The 27,248-nt window shown below is 45.2% G+C and overlaps 1 protein-coding gene across 2 annotated transcripts in view; it reads left to right on the top strand.

The window, feature by feature from the left end:
* The first annotated feature begins 1,860 nt into the window (after positions 1-1,860).
* Positions 1,861-27,248, top strand: part of EMP2 (epithelial membrane protein 2) — a 40,324-nt gene continuing 14,936 nt past the window's right edge. Inside the window, exons 1-2 of one of the 2 annotated variants that reach the window (XM_054042195.1) lie at positions 1,861-1,990; positions 14,698-14,801. The gene's annotated coding sequence lies outside the window, so the exon portion shown is untranslated. The remainder of the gene's footprint in view (positions 1,991-14,697; positions 14,802-27,248) is intronic. The other variant, XM_054042194.1, reaches the window with a different exon arrangement.

Here is a 27,248-nt window from a genome sequence, read left to right as displayed (position 1 = left end):
AGGGCTGTCACTCTCTGTTGGAGCAAAGGACCTGCCGCCGAATTGCTGCTGTAGAATGAAGCGGCACTAGAGCTGCTGCCAAATTGCCACCGACCGCGCCCCCCCCCCTCCCCCCCGCTTGGGGCGGCAAAAACGCTAGAGCCAGCCCTGGGTGGGGGAAGCCTTACTGCTGTCAACCCATTATGGCTTAGCTAGACTGGCAACCCCCCCCCCCCTCCCCCGCCACCTTTTGCTGTAAAGATGATGGGAAAATAATACACTTAGGTGGATGAGGCCCAAGTCCTCCCTTCATATGCAAAGACCCCACCTAGACGGAGATGAGGAGCAGAGCTCTGGAGAGGGTTGAGGGTGGGCACCCCACCCTAACAAAAGGAGTGTGCAAGGGGCCAACGTAATACTTTTTATTGAACCATGGTTTGTTGGTGACAGAGAAGCTTTTGAGCCATACAGAGCTCTTCCCGGAGTCTGGGAAAGGTACTCTCAGCAAAATGCAAGGTGGAACAGATTGTTTAGCATAAAGTACTTAGCACATATTGTAAGGGACCATTCATAGAGTAGCCCATTAACACCTCTGCAGGCACAGGATAAAACGAGAAGGGTTAGTGGGTTACAGTTCGTTGTAATAATCCATAAATCCAGTGTCTGTTCAGCCCATGATTTTTAGTGTTTAACATGCTAAACAATCTGCTCCAGCATGCATTTTGCTGTGAGGCTAGCAGCCCCACCGTGACCTGAAGAAAAGCTCTGTGTGGCTTGAAAGCTTGTCTGTCTCACTAACAGAAGTGGGTCCCTAAACCTCACCCCCCTTGTCTCCCTAATTTCCGGGGACGGGCACGACTATAACTACACCGCATGCAAAGAGTAGTGTCAGTCTGCACAGTGGTTGAATCCTACGTGCGTGAGTGGACCCTACCACTACTTCCATCCCAGTAGAGCTAGTGCTACGGTGCAGGGCCCCAGGGGTCTCTGTGTGGCCTTGATCCAGCCCTGGGCCTCAGTTTGGTCCATCAGTGCTTCTCAACCTTTCCAGAATACTGTACCCCTTTCAGGAGTCTGATTTGTCTTGTGTACCCCAAAGTTTCACCTCACTTAAGAACTACTTGCTTACAAAAATCAGACAAAAATACGAGTGTCACAGCACACTTACTGAAAAAGAGTAAGTGTTTTTACCATGTAACTATAAATAAATTGATTGGAATATAAATACTTACATTTCAGTGTATAGTATACAGAGCAGTATAAACAAGTCATTGTATGAAATTTAAGCTTGCACTGACTTCCTAGTGCTTTTATGTAGCCTGTTGTAAAACTAGGCAAATATCTAAATGAGCTGATGTACCCCTTTGAAGACCTCTGGATACCCGCAGGGGTATGCATGCCCTAGGTTGAGAACCTCTCTGTTAAACTGCAGGAACAAATAGTAATTTATCTGCAAATCCCACAGCTTTTTTAAAGGGAAACCTAGGCCCGTGTGCACGGTCTCCCTAATCTCATGGGTGATTATTGGAGCATCCTACCTTTCTAGTCCCTCTTGGATAAAGCCAGTTTATTAGGCTGGCAATAGGGGTGGGGGTGGGGGGGGGGGGAAGGGAGGGGAGGGAAAATCCTTCAAGTCTCAGTGGAGACTGAAATTAGAAAATCTGGTCCTCAGGAGCTGTCTGTGACCCCCACTACAAAGAGTCTGGAAGCCAACCCAGACCTAACTATCTATATGTGTTTGGAGATTGAAACAGGCGGGAAAAGTTTGTTCCAAGTCTCCCCCCGCCCCCTTGCATTTCCAGGCAGTTGAGAGCCTCCTTTGAAAATTATTTTCTTTCCACACCCAGTTTGCTTCTGACATCATTCATCCAGGGAGGGAGGGCTGGAGAGAGCCAGAGTCAGACCTTCAAAACAACTCAGAGTCCTGCAGCATCTTCCCCTTGGATCTGCTTTGCTCGCCACCGTCTCCCTGCTCAGATCTCTGGGCAACTCCTGAGGCCACAATCAGCCCGTGAGTAGCCTCGCTGGTTAGTGAGGGAGGGGTTGGTGGCGGTATTGCATTTTATTTTGAGATAAAGGTTTTGCAAGCAGTGCTGGCTGCCAGATGGGATTTAGTGGAGGGGGAGAGGAAAGGGATCTCTACTCTGCTGGAGGGAGAGGAATTGCTTTTCCAGCAAAGAAAGGGAGAGACCAAGAAAGCAGGGGTTTGTCTAGAACAAACATTTCTAGAAATGGCACATCCACCAGTACTTTTTATTTAGGCTGCTGAGCTGGTCCTTCTAAAGTTGGCACTTAAAGAGGTGTTGCCCTTCTCCTGTGAAACACTGCCTGAGGGGTGCTTGAAAACTATTCACTTCCCCAGAGAATGGGGCAGCACTTTGGAAAGCTTTTAATTTCTCTGTCAAGCTATCTTGCTTTTGAAATTTTAGACTTTTTAAAAAAATAAAATTGAGAGAGTCTTCATCGGAAGATATTGCTCAGCCTATCAAAATCCAGGAGGCACTTGGGGGCGGAGAGGGAGGGCAGGAGAAACTTGAAATTCACTTTATTGCAAGTAACTTAAAGCCTGGACAATACAATTGTAAACTTTTTCTGGGATAGTCTCTTTGTATGGGATTCACTGCGGGGTTTGCTAAACTCCAGCAAGACCTCGGGCTGATCTTGACTACTGTGCCCCCCCTAGTGGAAGCACAAAATATTTAAATGTAATTCAGTACAGATTTTTGGCTTATGAAAGTCTTGCTGGTGTTAAATGTTTTTTCCCCTTGAACTAGACTTTAGCTTTTAAAAGCCATCTGCCTTCCTACAGCTGCATGCTGGTGCCTCTTTCCAGATGTGCTGTCCTCTCTCCTTCAGAGGGACTAATTGTCAGATCCAGGCAAAGGGCCTTTAGTAATTTATGTTGTTCATAACCCTCCGTACTATATGTTAGAGGTTGTCTTGTTTGGAGATATCTGCTCAGAATGTTCCACAGCCCTCCCCAATTCAGCCAGATAACACTCAGGAAGCTAACAACTCTCTGTTCATGCTGCCAACAAGAAATTTTCACCTGCACTGAGGCAGGACCAAGTAAACCTAGACCAGTGGTATGCGTAGCCCTAGGGGTAGACAGAGGTCTTCCAGGGGGTACATCACCTCATCTAGATATTTGCCTAGTTTTACAATAGACTATATAAAAAGCACTAGTGAATTCAGTAAAAACTACATAACCTCTCTTTATTAACAATCACCCAAAACAGACTGCACATGCTACACATACAGTGCTCACCACTCCCCATAAAACAGATGAACTTTTCTTGGTGGCCAGTCAGAATCAGGGCCATCTGGGGGACTCCAGTTTCGGCACAGTGTCATTGGCAGAGTGTTGAGATCTGGCAGCTCTGATCTTTGGGGTTATGTCCTGGAGTTGGTTTATAATTGTTTGTACTGCTCTATATACTATACAGTATACACTGAAATGGAAGTACAATATTTATATTCCAATTGATTTTCTAATTATATGGTAAAAATGAAAGTAAGCAATCTTTCTGTAATACTGTGCTGAGTCACTTTTGTATTTTTATGTCTGATTTTGTAAGCAAGTAGTTTTTAAGTGAAGTGAGACTTGGGGGTACTCAAGACAGATCAGATCCCTGAAAGGGGTCCAGTAGTCTGGAAAGGTTGAGAGCCACTGACCTTAACCATCCTTGACATGTATTTGTCCAACCTGTTCTTAAAAGTCTACAAAGATGGGGATTTGACAACCTTCCTTGGAAGACTATTCTAGAGTCTTTATAATCTTTAGAGTTTAAAAGTTTCTCCTAGTATCTAACCTAAATCTCCCTTGCTGCACATTAACCCCATTATTACTTCTCCTGCTTTCAGTGGACTAGAGAACTGATCACTGGCCCCTTTAACAGCCCTTAACATATTTGAAGACTTATCAAGTCTCTTGAGACTTCTCAAGACTAAACATGTGCTGTTTTTTTAACTTTTCCTCATAGGTAAGATTTAGAAAAATCTTTTTTGTTACTATCCTCTGGACTCTCTCTAATTTGTCTACATAGTGTGGAGTAAAGAACAATTATCTACTGTGTCTTATATACAATACACCCCAGAATGAGATTAGTCTTTCACACAACTGTATCATACTGTTGGGTCATATTCAATTTGTGATCCACCATTACCTGGAGATCCTTTCCAGTTATTCCCCATTTTATAGCTATGAATTTGCTTTTTCCTTCTTTGCACTGGTCTCTTGAATTTCATCTTGTTGAATTCAGACCCAATTATCCAATTTGTCAAAGTTGTTTTGATTCTAATCCTGTGCTCCAAAGTTCTTGCAACCCCCTCCCACCTTGGTGTCATCTGCAATTTTTAGAAGCATATTCTCCACTCCATTGTCCAAGTCATTAATTAAAATTTTGACTAGTACCAGACCCAGTACTAACCCCCTGAGGGGCCCCACTAGATACACCCTCTCAGTTTAACAGAAAACCATTGATAGTTACTATTTGAGTATGGTCTTTCAACCAGTTGTGCACCTAGTAACTTCATTGTTCTTACAGATTGTTTAATAATTGGTTCCAGTATCTTTCCAGGTGTTGAAGTTGGTGAATTCATTAATACGCAGTTGACAGTGACTGCTTGTTAACAGGGTGTATAGAGACTTCCCTCAGAAATTTGATTGTGCATCTCTTAAATATTACATGAATGCAGGTTTGAAAGAAGCACCTCCTGCATTTTGTAGATGCCTGAGCATTCTGTTTATTTGCAACCTGGGTTCTCTGAAGCATCTGATGAGGTAGATACGACTATTACTTAAGAGGATACCAGATACTCCTGTGGAACGGCTGTAAAAATGTATGCCAGATCTTTCTTCCTAAATGGGACTGAAAATCCACAACCTTATTTTCAATCTCGATCAACAATGAAAACCAGAATATTATACTCACTTTCAGACTCATCAGCCCGCATTAGTAGGACAGCTATACAGAATAGGACTGATCATCTGCCTAATGAATGCTCTGTTTATTTGCCAAACAAAATATTTGTAATGCATCTTCTGGAACAGCCTGACCTCCAGCTTTGGCGTCAGATGTTCTGGTGTCCAGGCAGGTGCTGCAGTTAGAAAAAGGAAGACATTGTGGACCGTCTTGGGCCAATAGCAGTCTAACATGACAAATGTCTTCAGAGATTAAATGTGGCATAAACATATACGGTGTAGTAGATCCATGAATCTGAGTGGGGGAGCAAACCAGATACTAGTGTGCTATCTTGGGACTTGCTTTCTGATTACCATTAAAAAATGCAATGTTTTCATGCCAAATGAAATGCCAAAGGAATGCAACAATTGTAGGTTTCCCCACCAGTCAAAATGGGAACAGAAGCAATATGTATCTTTCAGATACATCTTAAATCCCCATAAACATTCACTATTATAAAGTTATCCGAAAACTGACATCCTTGTGCAAGGGAAGGTAAAAATTTGAGACTAGAGAAGAACTTGGAATGAAGAGTCACTGATGCCTTTTACATCACTTTGTGCACTTAATTCTTGTTTTGCTGTTTGGGATACCAAATTCTTGAAGGGGAATTCAAGATTCATGATTGCACAATGCTGGATGCATGCCAAGTTGTGCTTATGAACTATTGTGCTAACTCAGTGGTTTTCAACTTTTTTCATTTGCAGACCCCTCAAAAATGTCAAACATCAGCATGGACCCCTTTGGAAATCTTAGGCATAGTCTGTGGAAGCCCAGAGGTCACAGACCATGGGTTGAAAGCCACTGTGCTAACTGAACAATAACCCCTAAAATACTCCAGGTGAAGCATCAGCATGCCATACGTACCTTTAAAGGATGATCAGTTTCTAGGTCATGTGTCTGTAGCATTTGAGATGCACCACTGGCTGATAGTATTATTTCAGACAGAAGCAGCAGAATGCTGGTAGACAGAACCCTGCTAGTGACACCCTTCCTCTGCAGGCCTAGGAGAGACTTATTATAGGCAATAAAGCAGTATTGATTCACAGATCTACTGTTTGGTAATGTTGTTATGCTGTCAGAAAACCTTGGTGAAAGAGGCTGAGGTTCTACAGACACTCATGGGTCACCATTGAGGGCAATTGGATAATGCCAGTAGACCAGAACTCTGCAGTTAAACTCTTCCTCATCTGCTGGTCAGATCACTGCTACTGTTGAAACCACAGCTGGCTCCATTAATTGAAAGGTGCCCCAGCCCAAAGACTGACAATTCTGTGTATGCCTACATCAGCTTTACTTACTGCACTTTTTACTCCCCCCCCCCCTTGCTGTGTCAGGGACTCCTGCTTCATAGCTCCTTCTGTAGCCATCCCCTCATGCTTCCATACTTTTGTTTGTTGTCCCTACTGTGTAAAGCTGGCATGAGTCTGCCCTCACATCTGTTAGGATACAGAAGGTGCTCAGACACTAGAGTGATGAGGCACGCATAGATACCAGAATGAACAAATCCCTCCTTAAGAAACACTTCTGCTAGACTTACCAGTGTCAGTCCACCACAGCTAACAGTGCTGTTTCCATATCCACTTAAAATGGAGACTGCAGTGTCCAGTGAGGACCTCTATTTGGTCAGCTTGGATAAATGGTTTGTGTTACTTATACTGAGGCTGGCATAAAGTCTTCATTTGTGCCTCAAATAGCACCCAGCACCTTGTTAGTTGTTAAATATCAGCTTTAAATTCACTGGTAATCTTCATGACACCATCTAATTGAAAAGATGGCGGCACAGGCTGGCAGCTGATGTTACTTTGGGGTTAGAAGATCTGAAATATGGTTATTTGACATGGGACCTGTCTTTCCAATTGCTACTGTGTCCTGTACTGCCTTGCTTGAAAAGACCACTAAAAGATCACGAAAAAGACCACTGTAAGACCACTAAACTAAAACAAAAAAATGGAAGGAAATGCAGCACTTTGCAGTAGAATCAGATTAAGATCTTTGGAGGAAAATTTAAGACATCACAATAAGGAATTCCCACTGATGAAGTAATTTCATTCCGGCATAGTTTGTCTACATTTTGTTAACTCAAGTGATGGAAAAATGCATGTTTTTAAAATGAACGCAATATGGTATTTGTAGCTATATTGGTCAAAGAAACGAGTAGGAATGGGAGAAAACATGGCTCCTTTGGAGGTTCTAGAACAATGGGGTCCTAGTCCATGACTAGGGTGCCTAGGTACTGTGTAACAGAGAACAGGGCACACAAGTTTAACTAGCTATGTCTGTATATGCTATTGCAGCTCACCAATGAGGAGCACTGAATCTGTATGTGGGGAAGCTTCCAGAGTACCTGACAGCTGTAATAGGGATATATCTATCATGGGCTAGGAACAAAGTTAAGAGACCCATGATTCAACATTATGGATAGAGTTAACAAGTCTATCCCATGGAAAAGTCCTACTGAACTTAAGTGAAAACCTTTCTATTGTGTTTTAAGTGAATATATAAATATATTTTCTAGTAAAATAAATCCAACAGGCTGAGCTGAGGGTACAGTGTTATTGCTGTGTCCTGCCACAGACAAGAGATAGGCATATATCCAGAACTGCAGTCTGTAGGATGAAAAAAGGTAGTCCCACCTAGTAGTAGGGAAAGCAAAGTGCTATCTGAACAGTTGCATCTTGGTTGACAGTGTGCCCAGTTGTACAGGGAGGAGGTAGTGAAGGAAGTAGGCTAGTTTATTCAGTATCATCCTAACTTAATCAATTAACAGTCCTCATGACACTTTCAATTGCACCAGTTCAAAATCAAGATGAGAGAAATAATCACTAAGAATAAAGCTGCTTGTTCTCAATTGAATTTTAATTTGAATCATATGCTACAATAACTCATGGCCCTGACAGGAGCACTATGGAATGAAATATTAGCAGTTGAAGAATCTGCTATCTTCAGTTTATGGCTGATTATTTTGCAGGTAGTAGATGTATTTATCTCCCTTGTTCTTGGCAGTTTAGTTGTAAACTTTACATTAGCTGAAAGCAAAAATTCTTATCTCCAGAATTAGTGTCTGATTATAGCCAAAATCAAAACAGTTTGAAAATTTTATAACCGTGAGCATCAATATTATATATCATTGGCCAAAGTTAAAACAATTATATCTACTCTCTCTTCTACTGAATTAAATGCATTTTCTTAATTTGGGAAGATAGATTTCTGCCTTTGTTTTGGCTAATTAGGTGGAACCACATAAGTGGTACTAGCTGTTCTAGTGCATCTGGAATAAGAGTTTGAATAAACGGCAGTCTGTTTTCAGTAGAGGTCATTTGTTGAACTGTACTCTTACAAATATACTAATAGGTCTAGAATTAGGGCAACAAAAGGTCAGCCTTTTCAGTAGTATTTTGGAGAGTTCACTGGGCCAGACTGACTCCAGATTTCTACCAGCATAGACACTGCTGGAGGGCCTGACAGAACAAAGTCTGACACTTTGCACTGGGGAGATTCTGGAAGAGGGGCCAATCACACCGAAAAAAGTGGCCAAGCTCTGATGGGAAGGAGTGGGGCAGGACATGCATGGATTCATTCACTCCCTTCATGAACTGGCACTCACAAGGCTTTTCTGGAGCTTTTGGGGAGTTACAGCTACTCCCAAGTTTCCCTGCTCCAACTTCAGTAAAAACTGGCCTCAAGTCTCTTGCTCCTCAATGTTAGAAAGACAACTATGCCAGAAGATTCCAAAAAGAGTCCCACATATTTCTTCATGTGACCAAAGTGCAAGATGTGGAAGGGAATCTTTGGAGCTCCTTTAAAAATGGAGAAGACCCCTCCCCAAAAATATAAACCTAAGAAATTCTACAGTTTCTTTGAGATGGTTGTTTTGGGTTAGTGATCAGTTTTAGGTATCACTCCTCATATTGGCCACCCTGCTATATAGTTCAAAATTGAATTTCTAAGATACTTCGTTTGCTCTTTATAGTAATCAGTGGGACTGTAGGTTGAAGGAGTAGGAATAACATATGTGGTTTCTTCCAAAGATAGGAAGGAATTTAGAGGCCTGTGGGTCACTGGAATACAAGAGAAGGATTTTAAAGCATGTGGGGGTAAACTGCTGGAATAACCTGACTGACCTGCCATGGAACTAAAGTGCCTAGTAGAACTTGTTCTGTCCTTGCAAGATAGGTTGTTTGTGCACTGAATAAATTTTTTTTTTTTGGGTAGTAGTAGTGATTTTGGATCTCATTAAGTTAAAACATCAGTTTTGCTCAATTTGATCATGAAGAGATTTCAATGTATGTGTGACCCAAGAACCTCTTTGTGCCAACTGGCAGAGGGCACAGAGGATGTGTAGAATTTTACAGAAGCCAGTAGCCCACTATTCATCATAATCACTGCAAAATGTGTATATGGATAATATTTAAAAAGAGTTGTCCGTACAGGCAGTCCTCGGACTTACGACACAATTGGTTCCTGAAAATTGCATTGTAAGTCGAAACATCTTAACTTGGAACTGCAAACCACTCCATTGCGGGACCGAGTGTCCAAGTCAAAACCAATTGTTGTTAAGTTGAATCAGGGTGTCAATTCAGAAATGTCGTAAGTGCCGTTCATTGTAAGTCAAACATCGTAAAGTCGAGGACTGCCTGTACTGAAAATTGTTAAGGCAGGTAACCAGGAGGCGACATGTCTCAGACAGGACGCTTCTCTCTCTCTGTCCGGTAGCATGTATTGGACATTGTATGTCTGACAGTGAATGCCTGTTGGCATACTGAGCCAAATGCTAATCAAGAGATTGTGAAATCTTTAAGAGGAAATTTACAGGGGAAAAAAAACTGCAGGGAGGAGTACAAGTAAAGACAATGGATTGTTGGGGGGGTATGTCTGACTACTGAGGTACACCCTGGATCCTTCACTAAGGAGACAAGCTAATAGTGTGTTTGTCTTATGAACAGAGGGTCACAGCCAAGCCTGACTATAACACACTGGAAGGACTTTGGGGGAAGCAATGTTCTGTAAGACACAAAAGTATCTAGTTAAGTCAATCTAGGTTCTAGAATGGATATTTCATATGTAACCATTTGATACTTCTACTTGCGATTACTTGAATCTCTACACTTTATTCAACGAACTTACTTGTTTTCACTATAAACATAAGTACTCTGCATTACGTGGCGTAGTGATCTGAGGTGAAACTGCAAGCTGAGGTGTACTGCTTCTTCAGTAGCAGCTAGGGTGACCAGACGTCCCAATTTTATAGGGGCAGTCCCAATATTTGGGGCTTTTTTTATACATGGGCTCCTGTTACTCCCCACCCTGTGTCCTGATTTTTCACAGTTTCTATCTGGTCACCCTAGTAGCAGCAAATATGTGAATACTACGAGTGTCCAGTGGAAGAGGGGTTGGACACTCCAGGGATGCTCAGGGGTTAGAGTGTGCTTATCTCTAACCTATGGGGAGGGGAGGCGGGGGGCTGCATAGGCCTACAGGGCAATACGTGTGTTGCCAATGGAGTTGGGAAGCTGACCCCTGGCAGGCACAGACAAGGACTTCCTCACACTAAGGGCAGGTGATAGCAAGGTGCCTCACAACCCTGGGAACCCCCAGGAAGCACCACAGTACACACCGAAATAGTCTAGAATCTCTCTCAGGACTGATGTGTCCTTTTCTGGCTCGAAGTATTATAGTTAAACTCATTCCACAGGCACTCTTAAAAGTGCAAAAGTCACCAGTGTTTTGCAGGAGATTGTAACTTTTGCCAGTGCCAGTCAGGCCACGTAAGGAACTGAGAACTACAGTACAATACACTAATTCGTATGCTACTGTGAAACTCTCTTGAAGTAGGACTATCTGGAGCAATATCATGCAAACTGATCTTGCTCCATATGCTATGCCCTATTAAGACTAGCTCCCATTAGCTTCTTAAAAAAGGCACGTGACTCCATTTTGAACACAAAGAGAAGAAGCATGTGCTAGTATTGGTTGTGCTGAGCAACATTCTCTGATGAAGAGGCTAGAGGTTTTTTTTTTTTTTTAAAAAAGGCAGGACTCTTACATGTCACAAGGGATTCCTTGCATAGGGAAGAGTCATCTTCCATACTCACTGCAATTAACGGGCAAGCACCTCACCGGAACAGGCCTACCACCACTAACTTCTCCCAACCTCAGGCTTCATTCCTTTGCATGTACTGTTACAAATATACATACAAATAACGAACTACCTACTAATATCCTTGCCAGATAGACACCAATCTTTAGTACAGTAAAATTCTTGACAGATTCAAGGTAGCTTAGCATTTGGAGTGACCAACATAGGATCCTTTTCAGATATTACTTGAGATGCATGAGCCATTTGGAGTTATATCCTGGCTCATTTTGCTTGTGTAGATCTTCCTGTAGTGAATTGGCCTTTCCTCTGAGATATTGTTTGACAATAAGGATCAAATAAGGCCCTGATTCTGATTGGAGGGCTCAGAATGCTACTGGCATACTAAAAAACAAAACAAAAAAAAACACAAAAAAACACACCACACAGGCAAGTGATTTGAGGACATATCTGAAGTAAAGGATAAAAAGTTATGGGATCCAGGCCTATGACTAGGGCTTCCAGGCACTACAGTAATAAGACTATTCAAATGTCAAGAGGCTCTTGAGATACTATGGGAAGAAAGACTAAGTTTTCAATATGTCCCTTTAAATGAAAGCTCTCTGGAGCAGTAGAATATTCTGTTCAACTAAGTAGTTCAAACTTCTGATGTGCTTTGTTGTAACGGAAAAGTGGAGACTGTCCTGCGCCAGGGGGCCAGTGCGCACACACCACAACTTCCTTGACCCAAAAGAAAGCTCTAAATCAGAGCGTCTTTCTCCAACACTTAAGAGGAAACCTCCCTAGATTTCCTCTTACCTCTATCTAACTGAGAAGTCAGAGCTCAGTACCTTACTTGGCCCCCAGCTCACACACACACACACACACACACACACCTTAGTTTGAAGATAGGAAACTCAGGTTTAATGAGAAGGTTAAACTTGTAGCCCTGAGTAAGTAAAGCTAGTTACAGGCGGATTTAAAGAGAGAAATCTGCAGACAACTCACTGCTGAGGGAGATTTTAGTTTGTTCTGTTTAAGGAGCATAAGCACGGTCTTCTGGACAAACACAAACCTTCAGTAGTGGTCACCAGTGTATAGAAAGGACTAAAACTGGACACAGTACTCCAACTGAAGCCTCTGAGCAAGTGGGACTCCTGGGGCCATCTACACTTGGAGCTAGGGCTGTAAGTCCCAGCTTGCATAGATATACCCATGCTAGCGCTCATCATCAAGGTAGCTCACTAAAAAACAGTAGTGTAGCTGGAGTAGCATGGGCTAGTTGCCACAAGTACGCACCGACTAGGTCCAGGTGGAGTTGTACTCAGGGTGGCTAGCCTGTGCTGCCATTCACCGCTGCCCGTGGTACTGCAGCTGCACTACTGTTTTTGAGTGCGCTTGGTTGATGAGAGCTACCATGAGTAGGTCTGCAAAGCTGGGAATCTGCTCCAAGCGTGGACATAATCTTAGTGAAAACAATCAGAGGTGCTGGGTCCTCTCAAGGACAGAGTGCCCACTGCTGTAGCACTCCCTGATTCAAGAGCAGCAGTAAGTTTAGGACCTGGATTTATAGAGCCTGCATAGGATAAGTTGTCCTACATGCTTATGCCACTTAGTACCACATGGGGAGATGCTTCCTTCCAGGACTCATCTCCTGCACAGACCTTGCCCAAGGATCACCCTCACTTTAGCCCTGTTTTAGCACTTTAACATCACGGTCCATTCGTTGCCATGACACTTCTAGCTGCAGACAAATGGCACTCAGTATCTCCCATGGTAGTTTAACAAGCTGAAGGGATCACTACTGTGTGGTAAAAAGCTCTCACTACACCTAGTTCATTTCTTGCATGGCCCCTATCACTGAGCACCCAGACAAGCCAGGATTGAGCCTACACACCCATAGCAAGGCCAGAACACCAGAAGAAAAGCCTTTGAGTCTGCTGCCTTAGACTATCAGCCTACCCTCTCCCCTTGCCTCAGCCCTCCCAGCTTAATGAGAAACGGACTAAGAATGAAATCCAGATCCCCCTTTCAGCTGTGTGGCATGCAATCACTAAACCAGAATCACTTCAAATCAGTCAAGGTACAGGGTTGCGTGGGTGTTTGACAGTTTTATGCACAGGGTTACAAAGTTAGTTCCAAATATGGTTGGCATGTGCACCACATTTAAACCATTCACTGTTCCCAAGTCCTCCAGTAAGTCCAATTCTCTGGGAACCAAGTAGGCATAAGGAAGATTATAGAAGTGGGAGTGTTACATTGGCTCGTAAACAGGAGCAGCAAACTGGGAAGTTTTGCAAGGGAGTTCTCCAGGCTAAGGAGGAGGAGAGACTAAGTGACCCTCCCCCATCTGTTATTAACTCCCCACTGGTCTAGTGAGACTACGATTAGAGTGTTCCTTCTTGCACTTTACTTCCTGGTTTTATACTGCTCAGGCTTCCCCCTGCTGAGTGGGGCTTCAACATCAGTTAGATCAGTGTTTCCCAAACTTGGGATGCTGCTTGTTTAGGGAAAGCCCCTGGCAGGCCGAGCCAATTTGTTTACCTGACGCGTCTGCAGGTCCGGCTGATCGCAGCTCCCACTGGCCACGGTTCACCACTCCAGGCCAATGGGAGCTGCAGGAAGCGGCGTCCAGTATGTCCCTCGGCCCGCGCTGCTTCCCGCAGCTCCCATTGGCCTGGAGCAGTGAACCGCAGCCAGTGGGAGCCATGATAGGCCGGACCTGCGGCAGGTAAACAAACCGGCCCGGCCCACCAGAGGCTTTCCCTACACAAGCAGCGTCCCAAGTTTGGGAAACACTGAGTTAGATCTTATCAGCCCTGACTCTCTTCCAGTGGCAGCCTGTCTCAGGATTAATTGGCTTTTTTTTGCCTCCTCAGGCCTTGTATGGGAGTGGGGGACACACATCACATCCCCCTCCCCACAAAAAGACAAAAAAACCACCCCCACCCCAAGAAACCCTTGTAAGTGTAGATGTGCAGCCAGAAGTCCAGCAGAATGGAGGCTATACAGGGCTGGGCTACACTAGAAAATTAGATCAATTCAGCCACATCACTCAAGTGTGGAAAATCCACACCCGAGCCACATAGTTCAGCCAACTTAAGTCCCCATGCTCCGTGTATCCCAGAAATCTCTGGCTGCCAGAAACTGGGACTTGGTGACAGAGGAGGGATCCTCAAAGTTGTCCTCTTCTGTTCATTCCCTCTGAAGCATCTGGCACGGGCTACTGTCAGAGACAAGATCCTGGCTTAGATGAACCATTTGTCTGACCCAGTATGGCCATTCTTATTAGCGGTAAGGACATTTTTAATTTGTCAAATGAGACTAATTGCAAAATTTCTGTAGAACATGAAACTACACTTTCTATAAAGAAGTGATGAGCAAGTTGCTACAAACCTAACAATAGCAGCTCACTTCTTTGACCAGAGAACTATTGATACAAATACAGAATCCAGCTTGCAGTCTCTTGGAAATGTCTTTACATGTGTAATCAGTACATTGTATTTATTTCCCTGACAACTTTACATATCCTCAGGGCTAATAGTTTGAAGAGTATTCAGAGGCCAACATGTTAAAATCTAGTTGCCTTAAGTAAATTTCCTAATTCAATAGTTAAACACCTAACCTGTTTGTTTTGTTCCTACCCCCTTTATCCCTACCTGCCCTTGTACTCCAAAGGGCGAACATCACCCCAGTGAAGGACTGTGTGGCAGGAGAAGGAGAATGCAGCAGGGCCCGCCCACCCACGCATCCTCCCAAATAGACACATTCTGCCTAAGGGGGTAGGTATGAGGCACAGAGTCCTTGATGCAATCACTGAGTGGAGGTGGGACCCTGTTGTCACTAAGTGGCAGACAGAGCCATTGAGGGTATATGTGGTTTGCCTTATGTAGATTAATTCCAGTCAGGGTTAGATTAAGGTATTCATGGGTAAGGGTTGCATGACTGAGCAAAAGAGTAGATATGAACTTTGGTCCTGTTAAGACACATTCCTGCCCCACTCTGGAATACTTAGAAATGGGTCAAGGGGCCAAATGCTTCTGTTACTCCAGTGTAAATCTAGCATTCTGGATTCACACCAGCGTACCAGGGAGAGGGGAGGGAGAATTGGACCAGAATTTCAGTCTTCACTAAATTCCTCCTAGTAATTATGGATTTAATTTACAGTGTTAAAGTACTAATGAGTACAAATAACTACACATTCAGTCAAATTTTTAATACCCTTGAAGGTTAGTTAAAGTAGAACCACTAACACTTCAATCCCTGGCTTGTTCAAAGTTATCATGGAAGCTGTCAAGTCTAATTCCCGACTCTGGCACTTCAAGTGCAGAAGGTTGGGGCCCGCAAGGATTCTAAAAATTAATATTGGCCACTCCAGGCTTGTATTAAACTCCCAAGGTTACAGGTTCTCTCTGACCTTGGATTGGTAGATGCTGCCACCACCAAATGCAGAACCCCTTTGAGAGCCCAGGAAGGTGCACTTGGGAATTCCTTCCTGTGGGGTACCCTCAAGCCCTTTCACCCCCCCTCTGGGGGGGGGGGGTGCTAAAGGAAAAAAAAAAGGAAGTCATCTGTTACCACCAGCTAATTAAACAACATATGCACAAACCTCTTAAGACACAAAAATCCAATTCTGTTCTTAAACAGGGTATTTTCTTTTTTTTATTAATAAAATTTACACCTGGGAACTCAGGCTATTGCTAAATTTTAAAAGAGGAACTACAAGGATTAAACACCAAGAATAGCTTTCTTGAGGTCCAGCTTAAAGGTTACAAGCAAAACAAAAGCACCTGGGGTTAGCACAGAGGAATCCACAAGCCATAATGAAATAAAAGGGATAAACCTAATCACATCTTCCTAGACATTTCCTGACCTACTTACATATCTGGGGGTTTAAATACATGGGCCAGGTATGAAAAAATCATCAGTATCATACCTAGGAACTAAGCTTCTTACAGCATAACTGCTGCCCTGTCCGCCTCTCCCCAGGAGAGTGAGACAGACAGACAAAAGGGGCGTCTTTTTTTAATTTTCAGTTCTGGCCTTCCCATTGGCTCTTTTTGCCAGGAGTCCACTCATTTCCTTTTGCCTATGCATAGCAGGGAGACTTTTTAACCTTTTACAGGTAGAGTAATTAGAGAACAGCTACTAAGAGGGATTTTATAGCTACTGTCTGGGTGGGTGTCCATAAAAGGGAGGTTCCCCCCCTTTCATTTATCACAGAAGCCCAACCACAGTTGATACTTGCTAGAATACTTTCAATCATCACAGCTGGCTAATGAACAACTTAAGCAAATAGTAGGCCTTTTTTTTCCACTGCCTGGAATTTGTTGTAGTTGCATACTTTGAAGGAGAAAATAACTGCAGAATGTGCTAGGCAGTGTCCCAAAGAACATCTGAGAGGCACTTCTATTTATTTGGTTTTATGATGCTTATTTTAATATTCTAGCCGGTTTTAAAAGTATGATACATTTATCCAAATGGAAAAGCATCCAGAGTCTCCTATTTATCTGTCCCTCATCTCAAGGAATACACTCAATTTAGTCCCAAAAGAGCACCCTGCAAATGTAATGTTAAATAGCTTCAAATAATGAAACTGAAATTTGTTTTCACTAAAGGAATTAATCTAACAGTATTAAGTTTCCTGAATTTTTGTGTCTTGCACATTGTTCCATGTTTAGGCCTCAGCAGGTTGACAAGTGTGCAGAGAAAGCTTTTGCTAGTTTGAAAAAATAATAATAATAATAATCCACTAACTGAACCAGCTTATTTTACTTTTCGAACTGAAGATCATTGGACATGGAAAACAAGTCCAGCATACTAGATTTTAAAAAATGCAAGTTCCCAGTCTGTTCTTACAAACTGGTGAATTTTATACAAGTTTAGACAAAGGTACAATGAAAACATGAACTGGTTTCTATGTTACCATGTCATATGTCACAAGACGCCATGAGATAATCACAAGAACTTATTTTACTCAGAGTTCTTATGCAACAAGTCAAGAATTTTGTGATACATCATAAGGTAGCAAACCTCTCATGCCAATGCATAATTTTTCTTTCCCTTCTAACTTCAAAACATGTAGCCTTTACACTACTTGGAGTTCCTAAATATGGGACAGGCTTCTCCTGATTTAGTTTTGTGCTACTAATGATGTAGAAAATGCAGCTGATGCTTGAAATCAAATTTTAACTCATGGACATTTGCTCTTCTTCCTGCACTTTAAGAAATCTCAAGTGTGTGGGAAGTTCTTTACCAGATGCTGAACAACAAGTTAGGGTAAGCTCCTCTCCCTGTCTTACACTGAATTCGCTCAGTTAGTCAAACTTATTCAATGTCCCTATGAAATTGGGATAATCACCTTGAATTGGAGATGCTTGGGGATTAGAATTTGAAACTCTGAAAAGACTGCACAGAAATACTGTATCTGTGAATTTTGGATTCTGTGTACTCTAAAAACTCAGAGGGTGGTCTTGCTTTCTCCTAAGTACATAGCCCAGATGGAAATGATATGAAGAGCTAGTTTGTGATTAATGGGCAGAGGACAGGAGTTGAAATTGCAGGGTAAAATTACCGTCACCTAAATGCAGTGAGCACAGGATAAAATAACTAGAACATCTTTCCTCGGTAAAGCTCTGTTGGTCATAGAAAATGAAGAATATACAAATAGTGGAAGAGTTTGACAAGCAAAGGGTGGGATGCTGAAGTTGCCTTCCAGAACTCGGGCTTTATTCAATGAAGGTGGTCAAGGTAGATATGTCCAAGCTTTGAACTTCAGTAAAAAACACTGGCCATATGAAGGGGGAGGAACAGTTGATACAGAGGGAGAAAAAAAACCTAAGTGATAAACATCATGGAGTTAAAATTGTACAGGTCTTAAAAGGGGGTTCCAAATAGGAGTAATGGAATTAAGATGAGAAATTGAGGCTGAATATCAGGAAACATCCTGACAGGGAGAAGTCTCTCAGTGGAAAGCGTTATACCACCAGAGAGGACATCTAGACTGGAAAGCAGTGGTAATTCTTTTGCAGAGAAGTCCTGCGTTAGCAGAGATGAACTCTCTTCTCCTTGCTAGTCTAAACATCAAGCAAAATTCAGTTTTTCCTGTATCGTCTTACACTTAAATAATGGAAAACAAGTCAGTAGCCTAAAGCGGCCTTATTTTCTGAGTAAGAGTAAGGGACTGGTATTGATCCCTATACTGCTGCTAACGTGGCATGCAGAGGCAAGCTATTAACCTCTCCAATAATGTGTTTGTTGAAAAACTGTCTGCTAGTTACAATACAAAACAGTTGGGAGTCCTGGGTTCTCTTCCCAGCTCTGTGATTGAGTTGCCGTGACACCTTATACAAGGCACTAACATCTATGCATATCTCACATGATGCACACCCACTTCTTTAAAGCATATCAAGTGGTGATAATAAATGTCTACCAATAGAGTGTAGAACTGAAAAAGCTAGTAAAAGACAAGGAGAAGTGAAAGCTGTATTTAATATTCCTCACTACAGTAGCAAGCTAATGTAGCAGTTGAGCATATCTTCAGGATGAAACAGGGTTATCTAATTTCATGTATTAATTGGAACTTTTTTGCTGTTAATTTAATAAATGAGCTTCTGTTCTCAGCATGTGTTGTGTCCAGCAATTTACGTGAGTATAGCTATAAAAGCTTCTTGTCTCAACAAATCTGTATAGGTTCAGTAGGATTTTAATAACTCATTATTTTGTGATTAATATATTATACAATATTGATTTCGTTAAATTTTGGCACTCAGTTACCCAATTCTAAGTAAAAAGTAACAGAGGGTCCTGTGGCACCTTTAAGACTAACAGATGTATTGGAGCATAATGCCCACTTCATCAGACACAATTCTAAGTGTTTGTACAGTGATGTTAAATATTAGGGCTTGAAATTGAATTCTGGATGCATATTCAATATGCTGTTCCTATTGCAATCCTAAAACATTCAAAATAGGGAACTGGTTTACAAAATATTAGGCACTTCCTTGGTTTTGGGCCCTGCTACTGATGCCAATATTAGAAGTCTGGAAGCAACTAAACATTTTTGGCAACCTGGCTCTTAAAGGCATTTTGAAGTTTTGGCCAGGAGTTAAAATCCAGAATTCTTTCAGGCTTTTGTGATTCTAAGACTATCATGTAAAATAAACAGGTCCATCTGAAAATGTATATAAATATGAACAACTTTCCAGGTGTAACATGACTCTTGCAATATTAGTAGCTATTATTTTTTTATTTATTTTTAAGTGTCATGAAGTAAATCAAATTTTACCAGCATTAGGGTTTCTCCCCCCTCCCCCACCTCTTGGAAGCTTTGTTTAAGATGGATAGGACTATCTATGTGAATAGCATCACATTAACATATGCTGTATGCTAAAAGCAGGGCCGGCTCCAGGGACCAGGCACCCAAGTACATGCTTGGGGCGGCACCTGGTAAGGGGCGGCGGGGGGAGCGTGGCGCGGCGCGGCATTCCACGGGGGGGCGCTCCGGCGGCGCGGGCGCGGCGCTGGGGTTCCGGCGGCGCTGGGCGGGGGCAGGCTCTGGCGGCTCGGGGGGGTGTTCCGGCAGCATGGCGCTCGGGGGTGGGGTGGGGTGGAGTTCGTGGGGTGGTGCTTTTTTTTTGCTGCTTGGGGCAGCAAAAAAGTTAGAGCCGGCCCTGGCTAAAAGCATACTTGTCGAATCCTGCAAATACTTAGGATCAGTAGCTTTATTTGTGACTATTCCCGGTGAGTTCAGTTGGACTCAACTATTTATTTGTGTTGTGTCCATCTAAAATTAACATGTGCAGGGCTTAAAATCAAACAATGTCAAACAAACCAGTGTCTACATTTTGGTTTTGAACATCTCTGAACAGGAAAACTAGGATTTTAATGTAGTGTTAATTTTGGTGGATCTACAAAATAGCAACGTAACGGGGTGCACTCACCTCATGCAAGCAGCCCCAGGTTGAGTTTGTGTGGGCCTGCAGTTTTTTCTCCGTCTCCTCCACTCATAGTGCCCCTGTCAGCTGCTGCTCTTCAGGCAGGTCTTTGCTGACTCAACCTTCCAGGCAAGTCACACACAGTCCATGTGTGAAACTAAACAAACCCCTTCCGGGGCATACAGTCCAACTGGGCCCATCTCAATGCCCTCAGTAATGTGCTATAGCCCTCCCCAGGCTCAGTCCTTCAACAGTCCAACAGGGGCCATCACGGCACCCCGCAGTTGGGGTCCGGCTAGCTTGAGAGGATTCCTGCTCTGGATTTCCTCCCTGGAGACTCTTTGCCTTCACTTGACTTCCCTTGAGTCCTCAGTGACCCCAGCTCTCTAGCTGAGCCACTCCTCTTGAACTAAGTTCATAAACCCCCAACCCTTCAGCTGAGTCAGTCTCAGTTCAGCCCCCTTCCCTGGATGTACCAGAGTCTAACAGTCAGTCCCTTCCCTGGGCCTGTTTCAATCCCCACTTTCAGATCTTAGCCATTTCTCCAGTTGTTGTTGGTGGGACCCGGGCCCACCCACTACTCCAGGCCCCAATCCAGGGACCCTCTAAGTAGCAGCCACATCCCTTGAAGTAACAATGTTTCCCTGGGCTACTTCCCCATGACCCTTATCTTTCTAGAGTCCCAGCAGCCAGGAGAACTTTCCTTGATCCCCTGGTCCCTGCCAGCCAACTGAACTCAGACTGGCCCTGCAGCTCCTTTTATACAAGCCTGATGGGCCCTGATTGGCTGCTTCCCTGCAGCCTCTTTCTGGTTGGTCTTGGAGGACTCTCTTCTACTGCCCTTCCCTGGGATGGGTGTGGTACGACTGAGAGGCCTCCAGCAGAGGGCCTCTGGGCCTAATACACCCCATTACAAGCAGAACCTAGTTAATTTGTTCCACCATACAATGTCATTAAGTTGTTTGTTATCACAGTATTCCATTTTGAAATAGCAAGGAGAGAGTCAACATTGAATACAGTGCCAAATGCCATGCTGTAGCTCGGTAAGCTACAACGCTAGGGGTTGATCTATTGCTGAAAGATCTGGGTACAATTGTGAACCTGAAGAGAACTCTTGGAAAAGTGTTGGTAGTGGTTGACAAGACAAAGTGGACAACTAGGATACAAAAAACTGGATAGGTTACTGTACTATCTGGACAAGTAAACAGTTAAGATACAGAAGTGTCTGAATATGGATGGATGGAAGTCTTCTCCTCTGAACTCTTCCTAAAGATTAAGAACTACACAACTAAATCACCCGAGACAAAATCCGGTGATGAATGACCTGGCTTCCCCTGAGCTTTAAGTGGCTTCTAGAAGGAAACTGGCCATTGTTTATGTAAATGATACAAATTTAAGGTGGCATGTTACATGCCACGGGGTTTGAAGGATAGCAAAGCAGAAGTAGCTGCTTATAGGAGGGTGTAAGTTAAAGAGCATGTAACCTGTTTTAATCAACCTTTTTGGTCACCTTTGAATTTCAAACCAGCATGTTTTGCTAAGTTAGTCTGTCTCAGACACACAGTAGGTAAATGGACATGTATCTATGAAAGGGATAGAGAAGGATGAGTTATGAGAGAAGCAATATAGGTTGAGGCCTGGTCTACACTACAAAGTTAGGTCACATAAGCTGCCCTCCATAGACATTGTTCATGTGTCTGTGCTTAAATTTGTCTCCCACTGACAAACGCCCTGTTACAGAGATGCAGCAACACCTCCTCCCGAAGCGGCACTGAGCTGTGGTCGATGTACTGAAGTTGACGCAGCGGGAGTGTAGACGCTGCATTACCTACATCGATCTTAACAGTCCACTAGCAGCTGTCCCGTAATGCCTGACACTGACAGCTCTCATCACATTTGTGAACTCCACTGCCCAGGGTCACAGAGACCAGAAGTCCCCCCCTCTCTCCACCCCATTTTAAGCCCTGCAACTTTTAAAATGCCTTTTCCTGATTGCTCAGCTTGGCGAGCACACGTAGCAGCTCTCCATTGTTGTGTGCAGCTGACCATGCCAGCTATATGCTCCAGACACACTCTGGCTTGGAGTAGAGAAGAGATATTGGATCCTGTGGGGAGAAGAGGCTGTGTGGGCACAGCTACAGACCAGTTGTAGAAATGTGGACATCTACTAGCAAATTGCACAGGGGATGCAGGAGAAGGGATGTGACAGGAGTCAGCAGCAATGGCACATGACAGCGAAGGAATGACAATGGGCATATCAGAAGACTGGGGAAGTCAATCCAGTGCTTTACAAAGATCTGCATGTCATACTTGGCAGAGACTCCTCTACCTCCCCACAGACCACTGTAGATACTTCTGAGGATCCAGTCACAGACCTCTGGCATGAACAGTGAGGTGGTGGTGGTGGTGGGGGACATGCAACCATGGGCTCCAGCTACGCCATGCATCAGGACCTGTTTGAGACACCACCACAGTCCAGTCACTCCCGGGGAACGATTCTCAGGTAAGTGGGTAAATGTATTTCCCATTACAGTTATGGTGCTCCTAATGTAGCAGGACACAGTTATTGATCTTCCATTAAATTTACTCATACTAGAAAAGGTAGCAGTACAAGGAGAAGTAGCATTATCTGCTTTTCATTCCCCGTAGAGTAGGGTTACCATATTTTGTGCCTCCAAATGGAGGACACTCCACAGGGCCCCGCCCCCAGCCCCGCCCATGCCCCGCCCCAACTCCGCCTCCTCCCCAAAGTCTCCGCCCCCTCCCCTGCTTCCCACGAACATCTAATTCGTGGGAAGCCTGAAGCAGGTAAGGGGGAGTGTGGGGGGAGGAGGCGCGGCCCAGGCTGGCCCCCGGCGGCTCCAGCCTGGGTTGGCTCGGGCCCTGGGGTGCCGGCCCCGGCCGACCACCCCCGGCCCGCCCAGCACTGCCGGCCCCCAGCGGCCCAGTGCACCCCCCAGCTATCCCGGACCAGCTCCCAGCTCCGCGACCCCGCGGCCCGGCGCACCCCCCCCGCTACCCCGGACCGGCCCGCGGCCCGGCGCACCCCCCCCCCCCTGCTACCCCGGACCGGCCCGTGGCCCAGCGCACCCCCCCCCGCTACCCCGGACCGGCCCGCGGCTCCGTGGCCCGGCGCACCCCCCGCTACCCCGGACCGGCCCGCGGCCCCGCGGCCCGGCGCACCCCCTGCTACCCCGGACCGGCACCACGCCCCCGGCTCCCCGCCCGGCACCATGCCCCCGGCCCCGCGACCCTGGCCCGGCCCCGCACCGGCCAAAGAGGCCCCGGCCGAGCCCTCCCTCCCTCCCGATTTTCCCGGACATGCCCGGCTTTTGGGGATTTCCCCCCGGACGGGGATTTGAACCCCCAAAAGCCGGACATGTCCGGGAAAATCCGGATGTATGGTAACCCTACCGTAGAGTTAGGGAGGGGTGGGGAATGCAGACCATTTTGTTTATGTACACAGGCATGTCCCTGGCATTCTCCTGAGAGATCTTGACACTTTGATGGGGGTACTCTGCAATCCTCTCTGGTAGGTTTCTAGGGGTAGCAGCCTTATTTCTTCCTCCATGGACACTTTCCCACACCAGTCACAGTACACAGGCTAGCAGCATATGGGCCCAGGTGGCTTTAAGATGCCAGCAGCAGCTGTGCTCTCAACTGTGTCACCTTCAGGAGAGATATCAGCTAAAATCACCACTGTTGGTGGAAAATGGTGCCAGTATTCAGTGCCATTGCCCTATACTCCGTTTCATGCAACTGAGCAATTCCTTCCTCATTTCCCTCACCCTTGGCAGGCCATATTCACCCTGCCTGGTGTTGTGAGTGGTGCCGTACTCAAGCACTTCAAGGCAGAAGTGTCAAGAAGCATGTCTTGTTTAAAGCTTTAGGGGAGCATGGAAGGAGTCCTAAATCTTAACTTTCGCTTTCTGTTGTGACTATACTGACAATGGTACCTCTGTGTGTTTTATCTGTAGCTGCTGCCACTGCAGCCTTGAGGGGTTCCAGATGAGGAGAATGAACATGTCATCCAGAGTCCTCTTCTAATAGATCCTATTAGCCAGTGCCACATCAGACTGTGCACAAAGGGCCTGGAGGTTGAATACTGCAGACAGCTTGGAGAAGGAAAGAGTGGATGCCCAGCAGGAAAGGAGACAGAGATGGACCAGGACATGATAGAGCTTCTCTGGCAGCTAACATGGATGCTGCAGACTCTTGTGGACCTATAGGTTCAACAATCACAGGCTTGTCTCTTTGCAGTCCACGAAGAACTTCATTACACCACCTTTCTGCTTCCTCAATATCCCATGTGGCTTCACGGACTGCACCCCTACCCACACCAAAGGACATTAAGGACAGCCACAGCTTCACATAGGCTGAGCTGTGAAAGCCATGGTTGCTGTATGTCTAGGTAAAATGGACATGCATGTTCTTTCCCCTTGTTAAGTTCTGTTTCATTAATTTATTAAATTGTTACTGTACTTGCCTTTAAATTGCACAGATTTTTCTTTGCGCATTGGTTATGTTACTCAAAATTCTATTATTTGGAAAATAATTCATCCTATTAGTTCACAATATATTCTACAGAATGCCTAGTCGTACCAAACACACCCACTTATTTGTCATCGCAGTGTGACAACTCATAGGATCAGTGACAAACAGTGGAATAATCCTAAATATATAGCAAGTGCCACAAGATTAATAGGTCCATTGACAAAGTTGTACACCAATAGATGTACATCACATGAATCCTAACTTTGCCCAAAATAGCTGGGCCAGGAAGAGTACAGTACACCACAAGGCATTACTGTAGCTCCCTGAACAAGGGAGCCGTCACTTTTAAAAGTGGGAAGGTTATGCCCTCCCAGTTTTACTGGCCATGAGGGTGAGCAATGGAAGGGAGAGAGGAGCAAGCAGAGGGTGGGACTTGGGGGGAAGGGGCGGCATGAGGGGGCAGAGCCTCATGGGAAGGGGCCTGCTCTCCACCCCCACATTTAGGGAGCTTCCGCCACTCCCGTTTCATGCTATGTCCCACAGCAATGTGCCCTCCAGGAAATCATCATATTCCCACTGATTCAGTTCTTCTTCCAGCTTTGCAAATTCCAGAGGATTTTGCATTCTGTGCTTGCAATGCTTATGACAATAGTGCGGAGCTGTGCGGACTCCATGCTTCTGTCAAGATGGCAGACAGTGAGGAGGACCATGTGGGTTCATGGGATTTAAAAAAAAAAAAAAAAAAAAAAAAAAAAAAAAGGGTGTGAAAATTATGGGATGGAGACAGTTGCATGCTGGGAAATTGACCCCTTCCTCCCAATCACCCCTGCACAACTTGTTTCTGTCCTATCACGCATTGCCAAAAGACAGTGTTTGGATGATGGTGGATTGTGCACTAGAATACCTATCCATGGTGTACTGTACACAAACACACGCCATAGGCGGCGAGTTATATGGGCCTGTGGTGTCAGTGCTCCACCAATATTCAGAAACGTGGGCCCAGCTCCACAAACGTTTGGGCTCATGTTTTCAGAGCTGTCCTGTCCATAGGATGGACCAGGGCAACCGCCCCAGCCCCGTGCTTTGGGGGGCCCCACGCTTCAGGGGGATGCGGGGTCCAGGGAAGCCTGAGGAGTTAGCAGGGGACCTGGCACCAGCCGGCAACCCAGCCCCAGCCCACTCCTGCTCTGCCCCACCCCTTCCCCCAAGCCCCCAGCCCCGGGAGCCATCAGGGCTGGCTGGGGCCAGGTCACTCGCTGCTGCCAGCGCCAGGCCCCTCGCTAATCCCCCAGGCTGCCCTGGACCCTGCATCTCCCTGAAGTGTAGGCCCCCCCAAAGCACGGGGCCCAGGGTAGTTGCCCCAGTCCATCCTGCTTGGACCCGTTCAAAAATTATACAAACCTGGCGCTCACAAGCACACCTGGTGAATATGTGCAGCACCAGTGCAAGAAGCCAAGTGTGCACATGCACAATGATATGCCAAGTGCAGCAGCTTTACACTCATATTACTTGTGACCACAAAAATTTGAAGAGTAGCATGAATTTCTGACTCAGGCCACCGCAACACAAAGCTAGGAGTGGTAAAAGCTTGTAATGTTAAGCACAACTTGGCAACTCCATGTGAAATGACCATTCTGACCTAAGCACTTTTATCCGGTAAGTTATGCCCAGAGGGGTTTGGAGAGCCAAGGCATGGCTTGCTACAACAAAGTTCCTTACAGAAAAATGGTCCATCCAGTGTTCTGCACCAGCCATTTTCATACAAATCCATCTTTCCCAACCCATTGCCAGATTTGCCTTCTAACTCTACACAGTACAATGCTGTTATAGATAGCTAGGGGGAATCACTTTCCTACCTCTGGCCAGCCCCTCTAATCCACACTTGGGGAATACATATGCCTCTTTCTCCAGAGGAGGGATTTTAACCCCCTCCCTGCCAACTTGTGGACTGGTTTTTTTTCCCCCTTCACATAATGGAATAAGTAGAGGGCCACGTGAATGAAGGGAGAAGAGATTAGTCAAATGATACCCCCCCCAAAAAAACCACACAATTTTTACACCTACTGTCTCCTTCCCTATCCCCACAAAATGCTATATAGAAAAGATCACCACCACCATCCAGGGGGTGACTTAATTTTAACAAAGGCACCACTGCTGTTGCAGCATATTGGGATGTGGTGTGCCTACAGATGCACAGCTGAAATCTATTCATTATTACTTCTATCACAGGGCACACCACTCATGGTGCCTCCTGCTGGTCACTCTGGGGATTAGCTCATTCAGTCAACACCCTGTTCTGTGGTTCGCATGCCACCACTCCAACTCTCTCAGCCTGCAGCCCCTCTTTCTGTCTCAGGAACCGCAGCATCCTCTCTGTGACTCAGCCCTATGGCTAGGTCACTCAAAGTTCCCCCTTTCGGGGTATAGTTCCTCAACAGTCCTAGTCAGTCTTCCCATTCATTACTTTGGTGCCACTCCCACAGTGGCCAGTAGGGGAATCTAGGCCCCCCCTCTTCTCCGGTTCCAGCCCAGGGACCCTCAGCTCAGCAGTCCAGCCTTTTTCTCTCTAGCCTCACTGCTCTTTCCCTGGTACCCAAAACCTCCTTCCTCTCCCCAGGAAGTGACTGCAGCCAACACACCCTGCAGTCTCTAAACTAGGGGTCAGAACGTTCGGCACGCGGCTCGCCAGGGTAAGCACCCTGGCAGGCCAAGCCAGTTTTATTTACCTGCTGATAACCCGCGGTTCGCCGTCCTGGGCCAATGGGGGCGGCGAGAAGTGGCGCGGGCGAGCGATGTGCC

This window comes from Malaclemys terrapin, chromosome 10, assembly GCF_027887155.1.
Source record: "Malaclemys terrapin pileata isolate rMalTer1 chromosome 10, rMalTer1.hap1, whole genome shotgun sequence".
Lineage (NCBI taxonomy): Eukaryota > Metazoa > Chordata > Testudines > Emydidae > Malaclemys > Malaclemys terrapin.
This window is presented reverse-complemented; position numbering and strand designations above follow the sequence as displayed.